The 17,521-nt window shown below is 45.4% G+C and overlaps 1 pseudogene; it reads right to left on the bottom strand.

The window, feature by feature from the left end:
- Positions 1-13,814: 13,814 nt before the first annotated feature.
- LOC133076073 (U2 spliceosomal RNA) lies at positions 13,815-13,913 on the bottom strand (annotated as a pseudogene).
- Between the last annotated feature and the right edge of the window lie 3,608 nt (positions 13,914-17,521).

The following is a 17,521-nucleotide window of genomic DNA, read 5'->3' as shown; positions in this document are numbered from 1 at the left end:
TAGCTTTCGTGGGCAGAGCTGGCCTCATCCAGGTTCCAGCTGGGATTGGCCAGGAGATGAGTCCACAGGGATGGGTCAGAATACAGGGTCGGGCCAGAGACATGGAATTCCCCAGGCCTCTTCCGCCTGGGGCCAGGAAGGACAAGTTTCTAGTTTTCACCTGTTTCTGGAAGTTGCCTGACAACCAGTCCTTGTCTACACACTGTTGGCCAAGTGTTGTCTGGCTCAGAAACACATTTAAACTGAAGAGCCTTCACACTGCGTGGCCAGGGCAGCTGTAGAACATTCTAGTTGCAAAGGAGATGAGACAGGCATGGGCCCCAATGGAGTTCAGGAAAGAGATGGGGGCTGATCCCAGAGTTGAGGTGGTCCTTCCTACTCTTCTCTATGACCAAGAGGCATCAATCTGAGAGTTTCTTCAAAATTGTCTTGGAATTCTCAGGCCCAAATTCTGTGTCCTCCCACTCGTGGGGACAGGAACCTTGGACGTAGGTGACCACTGCAAGGGCACTGCCTGTATCTTCCTCATCAGTTCTCACCCCAGTGCTCAGCCCTGGACAACCCATCTTAGGCCCCAAAAATGTCTAATGTACATCTCCCCACCCCGGACTGGGATCCAGTTCAGGGGTGGAGAGGGTCCCTCCTCAGCTTGTCCAGGACTGCTGGGTCCACACCAAGCCAGGGGCCTGCCCAGGCTCTAATCCAGATCAGGAATGAGACGGGTGGGCTCCTGAAGCATCCCTCCCTCACCCCTGACCCTGCTGTTCTGATTACATCTAGCACAGGTGTGCCCGGCCTTGCTCTTCATCTCTGCTGACAGGTGGGCCCCCTGCTGGGAATCCTCTAGGACCTGGGTGTTGACCTTACTGTCTGTGTCCCCAGGGCTTCACTTAGTGCCTGTGTACGTGAGCCTAGGAAGAACCTACAAATGCATGGTCAGATCAGGCCATCTAACTACTCCAAAGCAAGGAGCAACCAGGGGAGGGGAGCTTATGTCTTCCTCATCTTCTGATCTCTAGTATTGCACTGTCCCATGGTGGCCACGAGTCAGAGGTGCCTGCTCATATTTAAATTAATGAAAGCAAATCAAATGAAACATTCAGTCCCCCATCACACTAGCCCCGTTTCAAGGGCCCAATCAATAGAGAACATTTCCATCCTCACAGAACATTCTCTTGGGCAGCTGCCCACCACTGGATCTGTTCCTTGAAGTCATTTAACCCAAAGCATGTGCATCACAGTTGGATTTGCAGGCGAATAAGACTGGAAGCTAGAGCTAGAAGGATCTGGTGGAAACGGGGAAGTGACAAGTTGAAAGCAGATCCTCTTTCTCAGTGAGGGTTTGCAACTGTGATCAATGTCTTGGTGAAGGGCTCTGGCTCCAGGGAGCCCAGGGAAGGCTGAGAACCCAGAGGAAGGAGCCGGGTGATGCTGAGCGAGCCAGCATGGCCTCCACTGGAGGGGGAGGCACGGTGAGCCACTCTCTCTAATAACTTTATTGCTTATGTTTGTGTCTCTAAAGAATGGCTTGTGGAGAGCATATACGACTCAAGCGAGGACGAAGACTCTCTAGGTAGGGAACCACTCAGGTAGAATCCAATGGGCGAGGGTCCCCAGCAGCAATCAGGTTACACATGCCCCTTTGGAGACTGAGGAAGAGGGACATGAAATAAAAAAGAAGAAGGAAATATGTGTGAAGGCTTGTTTTGCTCTTTTCATATATTAATGACATAATAGTGGGAGATACTAAGCCTATGGCGTTCAAATGTCTTTTGCTATTTAAGATTATCTTTCCCATAAGAATTGGTCTTTTCTGCCTTTGCCAAAGTAAAGCCTTTGCTTACATTTGGTTCGCATCTCTTGGGAATAAAGCACAAGTGTTATTGGGTTGGGGTTTTGGGGTTGAGCTGGGAGGAGGCCATCTGGTGGGACACGACTCCCTCACGAACACTTGAACCTGGAGACACAGTTCTTCGTGTGTGATCCTGGTGCTGGGTGAGAAGCAGACGCTCTCCCTCTGCACATTCAGGTCTTGTGGCGGCACCTTCATGTCCTGTGCTCAGGTTTACTCCGGGTTTAAGGGCGCTCCCAGGGGTGGGGAGGTTAGAGATGATGTCCTCCCAGCTTCCTGCATGGGTTCCTGGGTCCTCCTGGAGAGGTGGGGGGGGAGCACACCCTGGAGCCCATTTCTCGCCTCCACTCCTCACCCACAACCCAAATCCTGGGACCAGGAATAAGGCCCATGTTCAGCTGCCCCTCGAGCCCCTCCATGGCTGGCAGGAATTCTCGAGGATGCTGTGAAGGGTTGCCGGGCTGGCTCCACACACTTGCCCTCATAGCCCTGCTGACCTGGTCCTCTGGGATTGATCTGCCCCAGGACAGAGCGTCTGGGAGGCAGGGCCAGGGGGTCGCTTCTCCTCTCAGAACCCACCGCTGCAGCCCGGCAGCGCTGCCCCTGCTACCCCATACCCCAGCCATGCCCACCCTGTGCCCTTCTCCCCAGTCCTTCCAGGACTCCGGGAAAATCTAGCAGGTACTGTTTACTCATGTGGGCATATATTCTCCTGCTGGAGAACTCTTGTTGCATCACTTGCAGACCAAGAGAATTTGAACAAGTTACTTTACCTTTAATCTTGTGTTCATCCCCTCTAAGGAGCTAGAAAACTTACAGGGTTGTTGTGAGGACTAAGTATCTAGCAAGTAACTAAGGTCATCGCCTCAGGCACAGGACAGATAAATTGTATGTGGAATTGGCTGCCATTCTCTCCCAGGAGGCCCATCGAAACCCTGGGTCCATGACAGGTGCTTCCTGCATTTGGTTGGATTGGTTCATCGATCCATTGATTGATTAGGGAGAGTGGCAGGACACCCACAATTGTTCCTGCAATGTTCCCATATGTTGGAGAACAATATGGTTGGTGGAGGTTGTCAAGGAGAAGGGACTTTAAGCCGACAAGGAAGGGAAGAAGGAAGGAAGAGGAGGGAGCTGGGAGGAGGGCAGTGTTATGCACAGAAAGCCGTGGAGATGTGACTGGCTGTCGGAGGCACGGGAGGACACAGGCATGGCGTCCTGGTCATAGTTACAGAATTCGAGGGCTGGAAAAGGGGCCCTAGAGATCCTAGACCCTCTCCCTCATTGCAGAGGTGAAGCCATCAAGGCCCTGGGAGAGATGGGGACAGAAGGGGCCCCGAGTCCTGACCTTGACTCTGATTCTCAGCTCTCCTTTCGCATGCCCCCACCCCCAGCATCATTGCTGTCCTTGGGCACTAAAACACTCCTTTGCTGACGGTGAAGACTCTGAACGGGAGGGCAACAATCTGCATGTAACTTACTTACTCTTTCATCTCCTTTACATTTTCTCTCTTTTTCTAATCTATAAGCTCCTCTATGTAGCTCTTCCCCATTCCCTCCTTCCTTCTTTTTAATGATTCTCATCCAGAAGGACCTGTTCTCATCCAGGCACTTGAGGTCCTGGGATCTTCTGTAAAATCTGTACAAACCCTCTGCAGCCGTCCTCCTCCACTTTCTTAGCATTGCCCTGGCTCCAGAGTCCCCGCCCACCACCCTGTCTGTGTCACTGAATCGTGTTGAGCAACCCTGAGTGCCCCCCTCCCTGGGGCAGGAGGCAGGTCGGAGTCAGAAGGACTGGGCCCACCCTGCTGGAGCCACCCCAGCCCCACCTGTGAAGTCTGGCTCTGCCCTGCCCCCTCCCACCACTACCACCAATGGGTGTAGTCCTGCCCTGGGCGCCTCTGACATGTGCCATTGTTTTCTCTCCAGCTGTCAAGAAATTCTCTCCTACTCTATTAGAATGAAGGAAGGAGATAAAGTGGAAGAATAAGAGGAAATGGGAGTATGAAACAAGTAAACTGCGGAGGGGAGGCAAATAAGGGCACGTGGGTTCCATTGCTTCCTAACTTTCTTTCTGGCACTTTGGTAGAACCAGCAAAACTGAGGAGCACGCTGGGGTGACCAGTATTGCATGCAAGGGAGACAAGAGGATGGTAAAAATCCATGCAGACAAATGAAGGGTGCCCTGAGAACATCTTTCCTGGAAGCGATAACCCACTCCACATAAACTTTTAAGGTTGCTGGGCCAAAGCCTCCAATGGCTCCTCCATTTGGAGGAGAGGGCTGTAGGTTACTGTAAGGCCACCTGTGCCTGACTCCAGGCTGCATTGTTCACATCATACACGTTTGTAAGAGTCTTCCAGGATTTATTTAATATCTTGGTAGTGCGGGACCCAGCTCTGCTCCACCAACCCCCTTAACATCAGCAAGGGGGCATCCTCCACTCAGCGGCTGAATGCTAGATCCGCTAACATTGGATATGATGAGATAGCATGGCGTGACCCTGACCCTCCCCCTCCTTCAGGCCTCCTGGGAAAAGGGTGAGAAGGACAGAGGCACCTGGGACTCCTTCGCATGCAATCAGGACAGCTCACCTGGGCCAGCTTTGAGCCCTGTCTGCCCGTAGTAGTCTCAGCATCAAGTAGGGGACTCTGCAGGATCCACACCCAGCTGGGAGGGAGCCAACCCCTGGGGGCCCCTCAGCCTCTACAGAGCCCTGCGGAGGGCCTGAGTCACCTCATGGCAACATTTCTCAGGCTGAGGTTCTGTAAATTTGTCACATGTATGTAAAAACAAAACACACACACAAAAATGGAAGGAAACTCAATGCCATACTCATTTGGGATAGGGTAAGGGGGCAGAATTATAAATTGCTTATGTTTCTTTAATTTCCAAATTTGTAAATAAGTAAAAAAAATTATATATTTGATTATATTTCATTTTTTATTTATTTTTAAAATATTTATTTATTTGGCTGCATCAGGTCTTGGTTGTGGCATGTGGGATCTTTAGTTGCAGCACGTGGGATCTTTAGTTGTGACATGCAGACTCCTAGTTGCGGCATACAAGCTCTTAGTTGGGGCATGTGGGATCTAGTTCCCTGACCAGGGATCGAATGTGGGCCCCCTGCATTGGGAGCACGGAGTCTTAGCCACTGGCCCACCAGGGAAGTCCCTATTTCATTATATTTTATTTTATTTTATTATCATTGTTTTTTAAATAAATTTTATTTATTTATTTATTTATTGGCTGCGTTGGGTCTTCGTTGCTGTGTGCGGGCTTTCTCTAGTTGCGGTGAGCGGGGGCTACTCTTCGTTGCGGTGCGCGGGCTTCTCATTGTGGTGGCTTCTCTTGTTGTGGAGCTCGGGCTCTAGGCGCACAGGCTTCAGTAGTTGTGGCACGTGGGCTTGGTAGTTGTGGCTCACAGGCTCTAGAGCGCAGGCTCAGTAGTTGTGGCACATGGGCACATGGGATCTTTAGTTGCAGCATGCGGGATCTTTAGTTGTGACATGCGGACTCCTAGTTGTGTCATACAAGCTCTTAGTTGGGGCATGTGGGATCTTCCCAGACCAGGGCTCAAACCCATGTCCCCTGCATTGGCAGGCAGACTCTTAACCACTGCACCACGAGGGAAGCCCTCGTTATATTTTACATAGCAGTGTTTTCTATAACCTTTTCACATTGGAGTACTTAGGCCATAAACCTTATTTTTTTATTACCACTGAATAATCTATATCAGAACTGAATGAAGCAAGCAAGGCTTGGTGGGGATGTTAGGAAAAAAATTATTGGGGGTAAAATGTGACTTAACAATTAATTGTTCATTTCCACTGTGCAGGTCTCCTGATGGGTCGGGTTGAGTAGGGCTGGAGGGACAGGGTCACTACTCCCACCTGTGTCATCAGACCTCCCACTCCTCACAGTGCCCAGGTGGGAGGGACCCACACTTTTCACCCTGGAGCCCCAGAGCCTCCCTTTTCCTCTGCATCACTTTCACTGTTCAGGGGACCAGTCACTTGAACACCGCCCGGCCAAATGCCCAGGTTAAATCGCCCCTGTAGGACATGTCTCTCTGCTACCAGAACACACTTGGCAAAGAGCAGCAAACAGGCCCCACCCAGTGCCCTGGGGATGTGACCCCTGGGGATGTCAGGGCCCAAAGTCACTTCCAGGGTCTGAGTAGCCCCCTGCGTCCCACACAGCGACCTGAGGGAGCCCACCTCCCCACTGACTCCAGTCCCTGCCTTTGTGCGGCAGGTTCCGGTCTGACACCTGTGAAGACCGTGACCTGGAGGCCTCAGCCTGAGACTCAGAGGGGATGGAGCTTGTACAGTGTCTGGAAGCTTAAATGAGACACGAGGCCAAGGAAGGAGGGCCGCCTCTCTGCTCCTTCTCTCCTGAGTCAGCTATTTAGTGCCGGTTATCGCCTGTCTGAACTGTACAGATTCAGCATTAATTTTAGATATATGTTTTATTTTTAACACTGGAGGCTTTTGCATCAAGCAAAATTGATCTCCTGCTTGGTTTAATTTTTAAACATTTCTATGTAAAATAACACACAAGTATAGGAAAGCACCCTCAGCAAAGGGAGGGCTCAGTGAATTACAATGGGCGCTCCACTCTGGGAAGCAGTAGCTTTTCCCTCTGTAAAAGCCCAGATGCTTCTGAGAAGCTCGTCTCAGCTTCCTTACTCTGGCCCCAGACCTCCACAGCGGAGATCCCAAAGGGACTGGATTCTGCCAGCCCTCCAGCGCCCTCCACTACTTTCTGAGTGTGCTGCCACACTAATTTTGAGTTATCTGTGTGTAAATCATTGCACTTGGAGTATACATGGAGTAAGTGATTTCATGCTTATAACCGAATAAGTTAGCACGTATTCTTCTCCCCTTCTACAGGGGGCTGCCAGGGTGCTGGGGACGTCCTGTATATTGAACTGGGTGTTGGTAACAGATGTGTTTATATTTACAAGAAACCATAAAGCTCTACGCTTAAGATCTGTGCCCTGTACAATACACCAAGTAAACTTCAATTAGGAAGAGATGCAAAAAAAATTTTCCCACAAAACAAACTTCAGGCCCAGGTGGCTTCCTCTGATTTCTACCAAACATTTAAGACAGAAATGATGCCCGTCTCCTACACACTCTTCCAGAGAACAGATACAGAGGGAACACACCCACACTGCTTTCATCGGACCAGGAGAATACTGTCACACCAGCAGCAGATATCACAGGACAGGAGAAATTACAAGCTAACCACTTCTGAATGTCGATGTCAAAATCCAAAAGCAAATATTAGCCGTCTAAATCTAGAGGTTTTTAGAAAGGAAGGAAACTGGGATTTCATGGCGGTATTTCCAGTGGTTGATGTGGACAGGATCACTGGGTGTTTGGGCGCTACCTGGGAACGTGGAGAGAAGGGGCAATGCCATCGGGTTAGTGGAATGAACATTTGGTGACAGAGATTAGGAGGGCCTGAGTCATCCTCAGAGACAGTCCTGGGATGGGGTCTCTAGGCTGTGGCTATGGAGGGGTCCCTCTAGGAGGACATGGGCCTCTCTCCTGTGCCGCTGCAGTGTCTAGGGATGGATGAGGAGTTTGTAGGGGCTGGATTTTGATGAGGAAGGATGAGCAGAGAAGGTGCGCCCTCAGAGCCAGTGCAGCCACGGCCCCTCCCCAGCCAGGCCGTAGCCAAGGCTACTCAGACAGTTGCTCACATCAATGGTCAGGCGACAGTGGGGCATGCCAGCTTCACCCACTAAACCACCAAACACAGCCCAGCAGGCCACTGTCCTCATTAATCAGCAGTAATTGTGCATCCAGGGCTGGTTGTTGAAGACCAAGCTAATTTGTTAGAGACGTGCCACGTGGGCAGCTGGCTTGGAGAGACCAGGGCTCTGAGCCACATGGAGACAAGCCGACCACTGGTCAGACCACCAGGAGTCTCACCCGGTGTGTGAAGATGCTGAGGGAGGAGGGACGTAGATGGGACCCCCTGATCCTTCAAGGGACCTTCTTTCAGGGATATTTAACAGCTGTGGGGTCAGGGATCAACATGTAAGGGAGGCAGCTGGGTCAGGCATGGGCCCTCCTGTTGGCTCAGACCCCTCCTGTCCTTGGAGCAACCATGGGGCAGGCAGGAGGATTGGGGGGATGGAGGGAGGGGAGCCCTGGGCTCAGGAGTCCAGGGCACCATCTAGAGGATTCAGGGGTTCAGGGATTTCCGTCCCAGGAAACCAACTACATTCCTGTCCCACATCCATCTGTCATCAGCTTTGCGACTCCGGGAAAGTCACTTAAAATCTCAACATTTTAGTGCCATGTACCATAAAATATGGATCACAGCACCTGCCGTGAGTTCCCTACGGGGCTGGTGTGGGGATCACAGGAGATGATAACAGATATTCTTCACAAGCTCTAAAGCATCACACCCATAACCTTCCCCGCTCCCCTGCCCTGTGGCATCCAGGTCCCCTCTCTCGAGGCAGCACTACCACATTTCTTGCTTATTCTTCCAGGCATTTAATATTTGAACACTTAGGTAGCACTTATGAAGTACCCATCATTTTTCGTCAGGGTCTACCTGATTTGTTGTATTAAGCTTCATCATGTAATACTAATAAGTGGGCCCTATTAACATTTCCATTATCACAGAACAAGGAACTGAGGACAGAGGGTCTGCATAACTTTCCCAGGTTCATGTGGCTTCTGGTATGATTTGAATCCAGACCATCAGGCACCAGCCCCCACTCTCTCGGTCACTGTGCTGTGCTCCCTTTCTATATTATCTCACTAAATAAAGTCATGTCCCCGTGCAGTCAGCCCGCTGGCTATTTTAAGTGCACACCACATTGCAACACCCTCTTCCCAAGGCCAGCTTTGATTCACTTGACTCCCCTAGACTCCCCTAGGAGGCTGGTGAACAAAGAGAACAGACGCGTGACCTGGGAATGAATTGACACCTCCGCATGGTCTTCTCCCAGCAACATATCAATAGTTCTCTCAATTTTTGTTGTGTTTTCCAGGATCATGACTCGGGTACCAAGAAGAAAAGGAAGATTATAAAGGAATCAAGCACAGGATGCACAAGAATATCATCTGCGATCAAGATAATCTGCTGGCCATCCGCAGCGGTGGTTCAGACACATCAGAATCAGCATCTGGCCAAACAACAGGGTAAGGACACAAATATCACCCCCACTAACCACTCCATTGAAGGTACTGTGGAAATAATACCAGTAAGTAGATTCAGGAGTAATGGCTATAGTTTGTACAGCAGAGCCTGGATCTGGCTGAGGGAGGGTTGGGCAGGGAAGGTGCCCACTCAGAGCCTGTGCAGCCACTGCCCGCTCTTAGCCAGGCCTTAGTCCAAGCTGCTCAGCTGGTCAGTTTCTAGCCAGTGAGACCCTGGGGGCCTGTAAGCTTCATCTGTTAAGCCACCAAAACACCAGCCCAGTAGACCCTGTTCCCCGCTAATGAATATTAACTGCTCATCATCCAGGTTTGGTCAGTTGAAGATGACGCTGATTCTCTGTGCAACTGTCATGTGGGCAGTTGGTTTGGAATGTCCTGGGTTCTGAGTCAGTTAGGGAGTCAAGAAGACTACTGGTCATTCAGGGTGGTTACCTGACCACCAGGAAGTCTCACTGCAAATCAGCTGCTAGAATCAAGTGCTGAGGGGGAAGGGAGGGGAGATGCACACATATTTGGATACCCTGGTCCATCAGGGGGTCTTCATTTGGGGGAAAGGCATTGTATTTAGGGTCAGGGATTGAAACGTAGAGCCAGGAGTTGGGTCCAGATTTGAGCCATTCTCGTGGTCCAGGCACCTCCTCTGAGTACCAGCTGTCTCCCTGCAGCATCCTTGGGGCAGGAGGATGTGGGAAAGGGAGTGAGGAGAGCTCTTGGTTTGTGTATCCAGGGCATGATCTCATGTCCATGTGTTCAGGAATCTCTATCCCCAGGAAATCAACTCCCTCCCCTGCCTCAGACCCATCACTCATCAGTGTTGTGACTCTGGGCAAGTTATTCAATCTCTCTAAATTTCAGTGCCCTGATCCATAAAATATGGGCCACAGCCCCTACTCTGCCCACCCCACAGTGCATCACAAGAAATAATATTCTTTCCGTGAGCTCTAAAATTTCTTACTCATGTCATCAATGTGAAAAAGTAGGCTCTATCCTCCTGTTTGTAGCCTCCTAGGTTCCCTTTCTGGAGACAACCTGCTTATTCTTCCAGGCATTTAATACTTGAACATTTATGTAGGTAGCACTTATGAAGTACCCATCATTTTTCTTCAGGCTTTGTATTTACTAATTTTTAGCCTCAGAACATAATACAAATAAGCAGGTCCTATTAAAGTTTCCATATCACTGGCCAGGGAACTGAGAAACAGAAGGGCGAAGTAACTAACCTTCCCAGGTACAAGTGGCTTTCAAATAGGATTTGATTTCAGGCCATCAGGCACCAGCACCCATACTCTCCCTCATTGTGTTGTGCTGACTTTGTACTTGTCTCATGTAAATAAAGTTATTTTCCCCATGCGATCAGCCTGTTGGGTATTTTGATTCAGGGGGCTCCCCGGGCAGCTAGTAATAAGGAGATCTGAAGTTTGACCTGTGAATAAGTTAAGACTTTTGCCAGGAAGATGTCAACACCTCTTGCTATTGTGAATGTATTTCCTAGGAACTTGCTTCAGGAATATGAAGAGAAAAAGACAAGGATTCAAACCAAGGATGCATATGGGGATTGATCCTCAGTGAAGAAAATATACTGGCTGGCCCTCACCGTCATTTAACAGCTCAAAATGAGCATCTAGTCCCAAAGGGTTGAGCCTCAAATATCATCCCATACAAGCCACTCCATTGAAGTCACTGTGGGAATTCCATCATGAAACTGATCAAGAGTAATGACTATAGGGGCTTCCCTGGTGGTGCAGTGGTTGAGAATCTGCCTGCCAATGCAGGGGACATGGGTTCGAGCCCTGGTCTGGGAGGATCCCACATGCCGCGGAGCAACTAAGCCCGTGAGCCACAACTACTGAGCCTGCGTGTCTGGAGCCTGTGCTCCGCAACAAGAGAGGCCACGATAGTGAGAGGCCCGCGCACCGCGACGAGGAGTGGCCCCCACTTGCCACAACTAGAGAAAGCCCTCGCACAGAAACGAAGACCCAACACAGCCAAAAATAAATAAATAAATTTATTTAAAAACAAAAAAAGAGTAATGACTATAAAAATGTTAAGTCATATTATCTTTTTATTGAGATATAATTCACATTCCATCAATTCACATTTTTTTTGGACTGTGTGATTCGGCTGCTTTTAGTATACTCAGGTTTTGCAATCAACATCTCTAATTCCAGTACATTTTCATCATCCCCAAGAGAAACCTCATACCTAGTATCACTCATTCTCATTCTCTCCTCCCCTTTCACCCCAGCCCTGGGTCTTTCTGTCTCTATTGATTTTCCTATGCTGGACATTTCATATGAATAGAACCACACAATGTGCGGACTTTTGTGTCTGACTTTTGCAGTAAGCAAAATGTATTCAAGATGCATCCAGGTTGTAGCATGTATCTGTCCTTCACCCTTTTTATGGCTGAATAATATTCATTGTATGGATATAACACATTTTATTTTTCCATTCATCAGTTGACGAATAGTTGGGTTGTTTCCACTTTTTGGTTATTATGAATAATGATACAACAATATAACACTCATGTACAAGTTTTTGTGTGAACATATGTTTTTTATTTCTCCTGGACATATACCTGGGAGTGGAGTTCCTGGGCCATATTGTATCTCTGTGTTTAACTTTTTGAGGAACTGCCAAACTATTTTCTTTTTCGTATTTGCACCAGCAATGCTTGAAAGTGCCAATTTCCCCACATCATTGCCAACCCTTGTTTTTTAAAAATTTATATGCATACTAGTGGGTGTGAAGTGGTATTTCACTGTGGTTTCAGTTTGCATAATTTTGACTAATAATTTTGGCCATGTTTTCATGTGTTTATTGGCAATTTGTTTCTCTTCTTTGGAGCAGTATATATGCAAATTCTTTTTCTCATTTTTAAAATTTGGTTATTTGACATTTTATTGTTGAGTTGCCAGTGTTCTTTACATATTCTGAATACTAGATTATGTATTATGTATTATGTATGTATGCTTTATCAGATATATGATTTGCAAACATTTTCCTTCATTCTGAAGGTTGTATTATTTCTTTCTTGATGGTGTTCTTTGAAACACAAAGGATTTTAATTTTGATAAAGTCCTATCTTTTTTTCCTTTTGTTGCTTGTGCTTTTGTTATCATATTTAAGAGTTCATTGCCAAATCCAAGACTATGAAGATTTATCCCTTTTTTTCTTCAGAAATTTGTATAGTTTAGCTCTTATATTTAGGTCTTTTTGTCTGATATTGGTATAGACACTCCTGCTCTCTTTTGGTTACTATTTGAGTTTTCTCACTGAGTTTGGAATTCCTTTTTCTATCCTTTAACTTTAAACCTGTTTGAGTCTTTTGATCTCAAGTGAGTCTCTTGTAGACAGCATATAGTTGGATCATATGTTTTTACCTATTCTGCCAATCTCTGTATTTTGATTGGAGAGTTTAATCCATTTACATTTAAAGTAATTACTGATAAAAAAAAAAAAAGACTTATTTCTGCTATTGTGCTATTTGTTTTCCATATGGCCAAAGCTTTTTTGCCCCTCATTTCCTGCATTCCTATCTTTCTTTGTGTGTGTTTAGCTGATTTCTTACAGTAAAATATTTAAATTAATTTCTCACTTCCTTTTGGGTATATTCTATAGCTATTTTCTTTGTGTTTACCATGGGGATTACCTTTAACATCCTAAAATTAAAACACTCTAACTTGAATTTATACCAGGTTAATTTCAACAACATCCAGGTTCTTGAAGCTAAAAGAGCATCCTACTATCTCAATGCAAAAGACCTTCTCCAAGACACATTATAATGAAATTGTCAAAAATCAAAGGATAAAGAATTCTAAAAGCAGTCAGGGGAAAAAAGATTTTAACTTACAAAGGAACCCCCATTACACTATCAGCAGATTTCTCAGCAGAAACCCGACAGGCCAGGAGAGAGTGGAATGACATATTCAACATGTTGAAAGAAAAAAGAAATGCCAACCCAAAATACTCTATCCATCAAAGTTATCCTTCAGATATGAAGGAGAAATAAAGACTTTTCTAGGCAGACAAAAGCTGAGGGAGTTCATCACCATTAGACCTGCCTTGAAAGAAATGCTGAAAAGAATTCTTCAAGCTGAAATGAAAAGACAGTAATCAGCAACATGAAAACGTATAAAAGTATACAACACATTGGTAAAGGTAAATATACAATCAGAAAACTCTAAATCTGTAACAGGAAGGTGTGTTAGCCACTTAATTATAAAGGTCAAAGGAAAAGAGTATTTAAAATAATTATAGCTACTGTAATGTATTAACAAACACACAATATAAAAAGACGTAAATAACGACATCAAAAACATGAAGAGTGGGAGTAAAAAGGTAAAGTTTTTGTAGGCAATTGAAGTTAAGACGCTGTCAGCTTAAAATGGACGATTTTAAGAGATGTCTATGAGATGTCTTACGTAAGCTTCATGGTAACCACAAAGCAAAACCTAGAGCAGATGAACCGAAGATAAAGAACGGGGAAGCAGCACACCACCACAGAAAATAACCAATTCACAAGGCAGGCAGAAACGGAGGGGAAAAGAAACAACGGGAATACAAAACAACCAGAAAACAGTAAGATGGCATTAGTAAGTTCTCAATAATTCTAAATTCAATGGATTGAATTCACCAATCCAAAGGCATATGGATAGATTAAAAAAAAAGATGCAACTGTATGCTGCCTACAGTAGAATCGCTTCAGCTTTAAGGACACATATAGGCTCAAAGTGAAGGGATGGAAAAAGATAGTCAATGCAAGTGGAAAGCAAAAGTGGGAACAGCTGCAATGATATCAGAGAAAATAAACTTTAAATTGACAAGAACAGATACTACACTTGATCTTAGCCAAAAGGCTGAGACGAAATAGACAAAATAAACTTTAAGCTAAAATTACTGTCAAGTATAAATTTTACTAATATAGTAATTCCAAAGGACCAAGGAGCAGGGCAGTGGCTTTATTGAGAACCCAGGATTTCCGAGTGTCCACCGTGCCCAGTCACTTTTAAATCATCACCACAGCCCTATAATTCAGAGATTTAGGTGAAGTGACTTGCCCAGGGTCACACAGCTAAGTGAGAGTCTTCTGGGACCAACAGTAACTTTTGCAAAGACATCTCTTGCTATACTTAATCACTGCCACCATCTGACACTCACATTCTTTTTTTTATACTATTCTGTTTCCTTGGGTCAAAGAATCCGACCCCTGAATTAAGGTTAAATAGGAATTAGTGGCAGATCCAAAGCCAAAATCGCTTCAAGATATTCTTTTAATTCCCCCAAGTAATGCCTTTAGTCACAAAAATATAGAACAATATAGAAAATTACAAATCAAGTGACCTTAGTGTTCACAGGCAAGCACTAATACATTTTAATGTGCCATGATCATATTAAAATAGAAATAACTATGAAACATTTTCTTTCACATGCATTTATAAAAACATCTTTTTTTCAGAGTGCACATGGAGAGACATACTTATTCTTCTATTGTCAAACAATCCTAATTTTTATTTCTTGGAAATTACCTCATTATCGAGTTTGATATTTAGCATATTACTGCTTTAGTTATATATTCCAAGCATTCTGTGATAACCAGAAATTGCCTAACTTTTTTTATTGTGGTAAGAACACTTGAGATCTCCCCTCTTAAATTTTTAAATGCACAAACGATATTGTTAGATGTTGTACAGCAGATCTCTAGAACGTATTCCTTTGCAGAACTGAAATTTTATGCCTGTTTAACAACAACTCCCCATTTTCCCCTCCCGCCAGCTCCTGGCAATCACCATTCTACTCTCTGTATGAGTTTGACATTTTTTTCTTTTTTGGGAGGAAGGGGTCCTTTTTTTCAGCTTTATTGGAGTATAATTGACAAACACAGTTGTGAGTTACTTACAACGTGGTTGAAAAAGCACGTAAAACATTAAACTGGTTAAACTGGTTTTGCCTCCTTAAAGAGACTGCTGAATAATCAAACTGAAACAATACCAGCTTAAACTGGTTTTGCCTCCTTATATAGGTTGACTAATCAAACCTTGAGTTATTTTACAGAGACAGCACTGTGCACGTAGAAGATGGGAACCCATGTCTCCAGCATGACCCAGAATCTTCAGTCTACAGAACTTATAGAATAGAAATGTTGCCACCAGAGCCCTTTACAAAGCGAGGAGTCCTTCAGTAAGGAAAAGCTGGCTTCCAGGTGCAGGAGTAGCTGTTTCTATGGACTGATTCAACACTAGCCGATCAGCTTCCAAGTTTGAAGTTCCCCTGACTCCTTAAATTTCACCCCAAACCCTAGATCAAGGAGACAGATTTGAGAGCCTTGCCTCCTGTCTCCTTGTCGATTGACCTCACAATAAAGCTCTCTCCTCAAAACCCAGTGCCATAGTATTGGCTTCTATGCACATCAGGCAGTTCAGTGACCCGATGATTTGATACATTGTGAAAGGATTTCCCCCATCAAGTTAATGGGGTGGGGGTGAAAACATTTAAGTTCTACTCTCTCAGCAAATATCAATTATACAATTCAGTGTTATCAACTGGAGTGAGTTTGACTATTTTAGATACTTAATAAAAGTGGAACCACGCAACATTTGTCCTTCTGTTACTGGTTTATTTCACTTAGCATGATCGAGCCATCTCACTCCTGGGTCTATATCCAAAAGAATTGAAATTAGGATCTCAAAAGAGACATCTGCACTCCCATTTTTATGGCAGCATTAGCCACAATAGCCAAGGTATGGAAACAACTTAATGTCCATCGACAGATGAATGGATAAAGAAAATGTGGCATACGCACAATGGAACACTATTCAGCCTGAAAAGAGGAGGATATCTTGCTATATGCGACAACCTAAATATATTTATTTTTAAAGTAACGGTAGACTTCTGGTTGGGCCAAGACGGAGAAAGCCCCATACAACCTCTCTCACGCAGATTACAAATGAAACTCAAGATAGAGGACAAAAAGCACGCACTTGAATCTCTAAGAAGTGAACACTAACAGGCAGATGGGGCCTGGAAGTCCAAAGTTGAATAACAGCCCGTAACAGGGTGATTATGGTGGTTTTTTTCCTGCCTCTGTCTCCCAGCTCACGCAAGGCATGCAAAGTCCAGCAGCAGCTGAAAGTTAAAACCGTGGGATCAACCCTTTATTTCTAGCCAGACAAGTGAGAAAGTGGGGGGCTTGCATGTTGAGGAGTGAGGGGGTCATCCCCATTTGCTTTTTTCTCCCCAGTTACCACATCTCCCCTGCACCCTCAGTGATGGCAGAGGCCTTCACTGAGAAATGACCTGTGTCTCTGGACAAAGGAACAGGTAAAGAGGCTCCTATTGTCTGAAGAGTGTGGGGGAATGCCTGTTATTTTCCTTTCTTTTCTCTTGCTATTTCACCTGAAAGGTCAACCTGGCCATATGGAACTGCATGACAGCGTGGAGGCTGAAACACTTTGACGAACATGTAGGAGGGGTCCCTGAAGCCTGAGAATGTGGGTAGAAGCCCAAAGAGGAGAGAGCTAGAGGAGGAGACTATTTAGGTCTGTGTATGAGCCAACATAAGTCCTGGGATCCCCCTGAGCCTCATGCACAGACAGACCCAACGAGGCAGAGTAGAGGCTTGCAGAAGTGAACTACAGTATAAACTGCCACTCAATTCCCAGATTAACCCCTGAGTGGTACGTGCACCATGTGGACACAAACAGCACAGAAGTGTCCTGAAAACCGCACCAAGACTGGAACAACTCAGAAGACAAGGCACAATACGTGTTTGATCATAGGTTCATGAATTGCTTCATAAAAACAACAGAAAAAGAAAAAGTAACAATCTCCGGAGGATTTTAATAGGAACCAGAGTCTCGAAACATAATAAGCAAACTTTCCAGGATACCACCCAAAATCACACAACAGAGCATACAAAGAACTAGGAAAATGTGACCAATTCTCAAGAGAAAAAGGCAATCAACAGACCCAGCCCTGAAATAACCCACATGAAGGAATTAGCAGACAAAGCATCCATTACAACCATGCTCAATGAGGTAAAGGTAAATCCTCTTGAAATTAATGGAAAGAAGTTCTTCACAGAGAAGTAAAAACTATGAAAAAGAAGCAAATGGAAATTTTAGAACTTAACATGCAATATCAAAAAGCAAACATTCACTGGATGGGCTGAATAACAGAACAGTGAAGACAGAGGAAAGATTCAGAAAAATAATGGATCAATAGAAATGGCACAATCTGAAAAACAAAGAGGAAAAATGACTGAACAAAAATTAAGTCTCAGAGACATGTGAAACAATATTGCAAGTTCTACCTTTTGTGCCGTTGGAGGGTCTGAAGGAAAGGTGCAGAAGAAAATATATGAGGAAAAGAATGGTTGAAAACATCACTGATTTAGAGACACAAATCTAAGCTCAGAAAGCCTCACCCTGACACACAATCTGATAAAAAAGCAAAGGTGAAGAATAATCTTGAAAGCAGT

Source organism: Eubalaena glacialis, chromosome 15, assembly GCF_028564815.1.
Source record: "Eubalaena glacialis isolate mEubGla1 chromosome 15, mEubGla1.1.hap2.+ XY, whole genome shotgun sequence".
Taxonomy (NCBI): domain Eukaryota; kingdom Metazoa; phylum Chordata; class Mammalia; order Artiodactyla; family Balaenidae; genus Eubalaena; species Eubalaena glacialis.
Note: the sequence above shows the minus strand (reverse complement) of the source record. Positions and strands in the feature narration are given on the sequence as shown.